Source organism: Puma concolor, chromosome C2, assembly GCF_028749965.1.
Source record: "Puma concolor isolate L17-30 chromosome C2, mPumCon1.1.hap2, whole genome shotgun sequence".
Classification (NCBI taxonomy): domain Eukaryota; kingdom Metazoa; phylum Chordata; class Mammalia; order Carnivora; family Felidae; genus Puma; species Puma concolor.
The window spans coordinates 66,247,345-66,255,092 of NC_141675.1; the positions used below are offsets into that span (position 1 = coordinate 66,247,345).

Consider the following 7,748-nt stretch of genomic DNA (forward strand, 5'->3'; position numbering starts at 1 on the left):
AGAAAAGGAAAGGAAAAAAAAACTTTTAAGGACACAGAAGTTCTGAGTAACACAAGTAATGAACTGGACCTAATTGATACATGTAGAATCCTGCATCAAAGAACATCAGAATGTGCATTCTTTTACAAATGTACCTGAAACCTTTACCAAAATTGAACATAGCTTAATTGTAAGTCAAGCCACAACAAACTTCACATTTTATATGGAAATAAGAATAGCCAAGATAAACCTGAAAAACAAAGCTGGAGAATTTAAGCAAATAATTGAGAATTATTACAAAGCTACAATAATTAAAGCATGATGGTTTTGATGCAAACGTAAATAATTAGACCATTTGAAAAGAATAAAAAGCTCAGAAATAGACCCACACATAAATGACCAGTTAATTTATGAGGTGAGTGACCCTGCCATGAAAGGAGGAAAATTATGGTCTTTTAAATTAATGGTACTTGGCTAAGTCCAAGGGAAAAAATAAATTTGACTCCTACATTACATAATACACAAAAATTAATTCCAAATACATTGAAAAACTAAACACAAAAGCCAAGTTCTTAGAAAAAAAAACATAAAATATTTTCATGACTTTGGAGTAAGCAAAAATATCTTAGGCAGGACACAAAAATTAATGAATTTGAGTAGGTTATAAGTAATAACATTACTTATGAAATGTAGCATGAAAAAGGCTGAAAATCCAGTAGAGAAATGGACCAAAAATTTTAGTAGATGTGTCACAAACAAGGATTTCCAAATGACTAATAAACTTATTAAAAAGTTGCCAACTTCATTAAATATCCAAGGAATGTAAATTGAAATCCCAGATTAGATGCAACCACAAATCCACCAGAATGATTAAAATAAAAAAGATAGGGGCGCCTGGGTGGCGCAGTCGGTTAAGCGTCCGACTTCAGCCAGGTCACGATCTCGCGGTCCGTAAGTTCGAGCCCCGCGTCAGGCTCTGGGCTGATGGCTCAGAGCCTGGAGCCTGTTTCCGATTCTGTGTCTCCCTCTCTCTGCCCCTCCCCCGTTCATGCTCTGTCTCTCTCTGTCCCAAAAATAAATAAACGCTGAAAAAAAAAATTTTTTTTAAATAAAAAAGATAGACAATACCAAGTGTTGGAAATTATATTGTGTAACTGGAACTATTACATACAGTTTATATGAATGCAAATTTGTACAACCACTTTGGAAAACTGGCAGCACCTAGTTTCTCCTATACCCTATGTCTGGGTAAATTTTTTTTCTCCCATAAGCCTGGCACAAATGCATACTTATGATAAAAAATACACATGGACAAGAATGTTCTCAGTAGCACTATCCATAGCAATAAAACATTAAAAATATTCTAACGTCAATCAACACTAGAAAAGAGATATAAATCATAGAATATTTATATAATGAAAAAATATTATATGGCACTAGAATAAATGAACTACAAATACAAGCAATCACATGAAAGAATCTCACAAGTAAAATGTTGAGGGATACAAAAGAATATACGCTGTATAATTTATTTTTAAAAGGGTCAAAATTAATTTGTGGTGTTAGAAGTCAGAAAAGTGGTTACTATTGAGAGGGTGGGTAGTAAGTGAAATGGGCCAGGAGGGTGTTCCTGGGCTTACTGATATCACCATTTATTATCTATCTATCCATCCATTCATCAATCTATTGATCCATATCACACTGTACATTTACAATTTGTGTACTTTACTAAATATGTTATACATCAATAAAAGGTTTACACTAAGAAAATGACAGACCAGGACAGCTTGAAATTTCACAAACTGCATGGGATAAGCAGAAGTTGTTCGCTGTCATTATCATAATTTTTTAAAGTTTAGTTACGATGAAAGAAAAAAAATCCCTCTGTGCTTCCTCACTTATGACCAATCTCCTTACAACTGTTTGATATATTAATTGGTAAGTATGATGACCTTACGACCAGATCAATGACCTCAGGACCAACCTTACTTCAGTCAATACTCAATCCTAAGGAAAAGGTGTGAAGAAGGATGTCTCAATACTGAGGACAGAAGGGAGATTTTTTGAAATTATAGCTCTCTCCTCCCCACCCCCAATTCTATCCCACTATTCCTGACAGCATATTATAGATAATAAAGATCTGAGAGAATAAAAAAAAAAAATTGAGAATTAGGGAGATGGAAAAATGAGTGGAAAACGGAGGTAGTCATCTGCCATTGGAAGATGAGAACAAAGACAGATGACCAGGTTAGCATGGGTAGTAGTTGAACAGATTCTGTAACAACAAAGTAACAAGGTCCATGGAAGATAGAATTTCTGGGAGAAAAGGGGGAAAATGGCAACTGCATGAAAAGATAAAGCTTCTATGAACTTCAGATTATCTCTACTTTTCTACATTTATGGAATTTGTCAATGAATGTATGGGCAACATCTGAAGGGATTCTGTATATAGGTTGAAATGTTTAAATTCATAAATAGTATCATTTTTAATGTATATAAAATCTTGTCCCTTAGGCTGGTAATGACCCTCATGTTTAACATAATGTTCCCTTCACTGTTAATTACATTAGTTAATATAAAATATGGGGACATTAACTGAGATCTGAACTTTTGAGAATCTTTAATTAAGCCTTGCCCCTAGTACCTAAGGAGATTTAGATGCTTTCTATGTGTTCCTTCCTCTAGCATTCTCCTTCTCTGAGCAGTATTCTGTGGACTCTCAAAACACACACACACACACACACACACACACACACACACACACACACACACCCTTACCTTCCAAGAGTAAAGACTAGGTATGTTCAGCCTAGGAATATACTGAGAGCTGACTGTGGAGGCCATGGGCTATTGCAATCCCCTTTTTTCCCCCTACAATTAAAATTTAAGTTTCCAAATGTCTGCTCTACAGGGATGTGAAGTAGTTATTATGTCATGGTTTTTATTCCTTACACCTTCATGTTAACAAAATTGAGCTGATTTTTAACAATTTAAATGCACTTTTTTTTGGAAGGGGGTGACAATACAATGTCTTCTCAAGCTATAACTTAGGTGATCTTTAAAGACATCATTGAATTCTTCTGCTTGAGTTATGCTGGCTAATAGGAATTTAAGTGCTAACTAGTGGGAAAGCATTGAAGCATTCATGCATGTGAAATCAGATGAACACCCACAATGTGGAATTTCCTAAGGAAAGTTATTCTAGCGAAGAAATACAGGCCCAGGTTGAGTGCCAGTAACTTTTCAACTAACATGTGGAGCTATCATCCTAATAAGTAACAACTAAAGGTGCCTAAAGTAAAGTAAGACCAGCATTTTCAAGTCCATATTTTCAAACACATTTAAAAAACACCAACTCAAACAGAGTTATATACAATTCCCTTCCTCTGTTGAAGAAATTTAATCTTAGTTTCTAAATTTTGGTTCCATATATCAATGTTTACTCTTGAAAGGCACATGCACAACTTATTTAAGTAAACCTTAAATAAACAAATCTTATTTACCTTAATAAATAGCAATGTGTCAATGAGATTATTTAATAAGCAATGTTTTATTATTTATTAAGATTTAACTTTTATTTAACTTAAATAGCCAGATAGAACAACTAATTCACCTGTGAAAAGAAATTGAAATCAAAAGCTCTGATTTCTATTAGTGATTTTTATTTCTGTTAGTAATTATAATATGTCTCCCTGAAACATTTTATTTAAAATGATCTACTTAAAAACCATTTAAAACTATTTACTTAGAACTATTCTATTTAAATCAATTTTCTACTTGTCATGCAATTCTAGGTTGCAATGTGATTTCAGCTTCTACTCATCAAGGTTAAAGGGACACATTCTAATACATATCCTGTGTCAAATCAGTTCAATTACCTTTCAAAATTGCCTAAAATTGTGAAATACTGGTGGTTCAAATACACGACTCTAAGATATTTCATACTAAGTGTATACCACATCATGCAGTGGTAAATAAATTTATGCCCAAGCCTTTCTAAAAAGTAGTAGAGGTAAAGCTGAATCTTTGCTATCATGTTTATTTTACAGCAGTTTTTCCCATCATATAATTTAGGATGATGTTGATGTTGATAACAATCATGGCCATTGGGTCCTCAGTTTCCTCATTTACAAAATGGTGTTAATGATAATATCTGCCTCATGTGTTGTTGAGAAGATTAATAGAAGAAGGTTACCTGATAATAGTAGGTGCTCAATAAATGTTAACTATTATAATATTGTTATTGCCATTTTTATTATTGCTCTTATTGCTCAGAAATTTTAAAAAATTGGATAATTAGGAAAATGTTCTTTATATTGGACACCTGGATCATGCTCATTTATCATGTATATTTTTAAATTTAGCCAGAGCTGTGATAAGTTATAGTCTCTCCTTCAGTGATCTTTAAGCTAGACTGCTGTAGTATTTTATTTTATTAACATCCCTGAAAAAATTCAAAAAGGCTCTTCATAGGTGCAAAATGTAATAACTTGAATGTTACTTTCCAGGAAGATGATTCAATATATTTTACCCGAGTAAAGAGACAATATTCTGGGCTCCCAGATATAAAAGGATTTAAAAACCCTTGAGCATATGGTGTTTGTATGGCTTTTGTTACCATAGCCTACCTTTATTGGGGCACCTATTTATCTATTTTCAACTGATGTGTCACATAAAAGAAAAATAAAGACAGAAATTGCAGTCAAATTCTAGAGAGAGTGTTGTTTTAGTAGAGAGATGTGGTTTTAGTAGAGAGATGTGGTTTTAGTCATCGTGTCTTAATTTGAAAATATTCTCCTGCAGTAAGGAATAAACTGTGGGTTTATGACTAGAGATCAGTTGAAGGTTCTATATCTCCTGATTAGGATTCATGTTCATTTGTTGTTTTCTTTTAAGTTGTAATCAATGTCTAATGTGCTAGTTTCACTGTTCAGAAGATGAATAACTTTATGCATTTAGGGCAGTTTCTTTACAAGCAGTTCATTCTGAACAGTGGCAAAAAAATAAATAAATAAATAAATAAAAAGGTGTTTTTCCTGAGTGTCTTTTAAAATTCTTTCTCTTTGGAGATATCTTTAAAACTGACCAGACTGGAAGTTTTAGCCATTTGGTTATAATAACACTGATGAGTAACAGACTGAGCAGGGTTGAACAGGTACTTAAATGAAAAGTCCACTTTGGGAACAAAAAAAATCTCAGTTCTGTCTTGATTATGCACTTGTGTTGCACACCATGGCAACTCACCAACTTAGGTTGGTTCTATGCACTTGAAAAAGAGGTTTAAAACTGTTTTAAACTTCTGTGAAACACTACACAACATAATCTTGCCTTCAGCTGAGTCCCTTTATTCCCCATCAGAATCAATATTCCATTCTTTATTCAAATCAGGCCAATGAAGAAAACTACAGAATGTGTATAGAGTTAGGCAGTTTGAAGGATTCTGGCCCATTTCTTCCTTCCAGTACAATCTTTTTCTCTTCTCTCTTACCTTTCACTTTATAAAGATATTTGAGCTCTTGCCACACATGAAAAAACAAAAACGAAAACATAACCCTGTAAAATATTATTATTGGGTCCTAATCAAATTAATTTTTCCATTTGGAGGAAAGCAGTACATCCAGCCTGCAATAATATTTAAAAGAGCACCTGAATGGCATCCAAGGTCTAACTGGTGAAATGTGAAAGATCCAAAGCCCTTTGGTGTGCATAATAACATTATTAGCACACTAAATTTAATCATAAAATGTTAAATTATCAATACAAATAAATTTTCATGCATTTATTTCAAACTAGTGGCTTACTGAAAATGGCAAACACTTAGCTGGTGTTTTAAAAACAGAGATCCTTCCTGATACCTATAAATACTTCATAAACAAGGAATGTGAAATTTTACTTTATTTATTTTTTATTTTAGAGAGAGCACAGCAGGGGAGAAGGGGCAGAAGGAGAGAAAGAATCTCAAGTGGGCTCCACACCCAGGTCAGGGAGGGGAGGTGTGACGCCAGGCTCCGCATGGGGCTTGATCCCACTACCCTGGAATCATGACCCTGGCCAAAATCAAGATTCAGACGCTCAACCAACAAAGCACCCAGGCACCCCAAGGAATGTGAAAGTTTAAGCAAGGTTGACAGCTATTTTTCATTGCTCATGCTGAACCACCTTTGCACGGTAGGCTCCTTGTGAAAGACGTTCATTCACAGATTCAATGATTCACTCACTCATACATGGAACAACACATTTTATGCCAGGCATGTTAGAATACATGGATGGAATCGGGGCGCCTGGGTGGCGCAGTCGGTTAAGCGTCCGACTTCAGCCAGGTCACGATCTCGCGGTCCGTGAGTTCGAGCCCCGCGTCGGGCTCTGGGCTGATGGCTCAGAGCCTGGAGCCTGTTTCCGATTCTGTGTCTCCCTCTCTCTCTCTGACCCTCCCCCGTTCATGCTCTGTCTCTCTCTGTCCCAAAAATAAATAAACGTTGAAAAAAAAATTAAAAAAAAAAAAAAAAGAATACATGGATGGAAGACAATGGTCTGTGTCTGAGAAAAAGAGCTCAGATTATCTCCTAGCCTACTACTCAGTAGCATTCAATATCTTCAGTCCACGGTCACATCATGAGTTAAGGAGACAACAAACATCTCTTACTGCAAATGATTAAAAAACAAACAGGGGCGCCTGGGTGGCGCAGTCGGTTGAGCGTCCGACTTCAGCCAGGTCGCGATCTCGCGGTCCGTGAGTTCGAGCCCCGCGTCGGGCTCTGGGCTGATGGCTCAGAGCCTGGAGCCTGTTTCCGATTCTGTGTCTCCCTCTCTCTCTGCCCCTCGCCCGTTCATGCTCTGTCTCTCTCTGTCCCAAAAATAAATAAACGTTGAAAAAAAAAATCATTAAAAAAAAAAAAACAAACAAAAAAACCACTCTGTACTGTGAAATAGTCATCATCTTTCACGTGATTGCAGGTAGATGTCCTCAAAATATACACTTCATTGAGAAATACAAATTAGGATAAAACAAAACAACAAAAAAATCTATTACTCAGAAACCAAATATGATCCTAGCTTTCCCTTTCTCATCCAAGTGGGAATGAGATACCGCGGGTCAGTGAACTGGATAGGGAAACACTTTGGAACTCCCTACCTTTCAACTGCCTGCATAAAAATGATTCCTCGGCTATTTATTAGGGTTATCTACAAGCAACGTTCCTTGTTCTTCGGTGCGAAGGAAGACCAGAAGCCCTGGGTTTCCACAATTTACTTGTGCTTTCCCCTGAAGGTCACCACCCTTCCTTCCCACCCAGCCAGTAAAAGTGAAAAGTTTTAATTGAGCGCACTTGAACTTCTTCCTACCTATTGAGCTGTGGGTCAACCCAGCGGAGGCGGGGCGGAGCTCTGGACTCCCAGCTGCTGCATCTGCACAGGCCAGAGTCCAAACGTCCCTATCTGAGACCACGCCGGTCTGTGCGCTCGCGGGGGGCGCGCAGGTTTGAAACGTCACGTTCCGCGCGACTCCGCCCCGCCCCTCCCCAAGGTGCTCCACCCGCGAGACCTGGCAGGCTTCTCCGTGACATTTCTGAACAAGGCGCGATTTTTTTTACCTTGAAAAAAAAAAAAGTTTGTATTTTTGCTTCTGGATACAAGAATAATTTGTAAAATTCCAAAATGTGTACATAATGTAAAAATTACCTGTATTCTAAAGAGAAACACTAAGAACACTTACTGTGTATCTTTGTGGTCTTTTTGCTAAGAATAGATAGAAATAAATAGATCGTGCCTCT

The 7,748-nt window shown here is 36.5% G+C and overlaps 1 protein-coding gene across 4 annotated transcripts in view; it reads right to left on the minus strand.

The window, feature by feature from the left end:
- The window catches only part of SPATA16 (spermatogenesis associated 16), a 249,675-nt gene extending 242,216 nt beyond the window's left edge, over positions 1-7,459 (minus strand). For all 4 annotated transcript variants that reach the window (XM_086674733.1, XM_086674732.1, XM_025913870.2 and 1 more), the window contains exon 1: positions 7,311-7,459. The gene's annotated coding sequence lies outside the window, so the exon portion shown is untranslated. The remainder of the gene's footprint in view (positions 1-7,310) is intronic.
- Between the last annotated feature and the right edge of the window lie 289 nt (positions 7,460-7,748).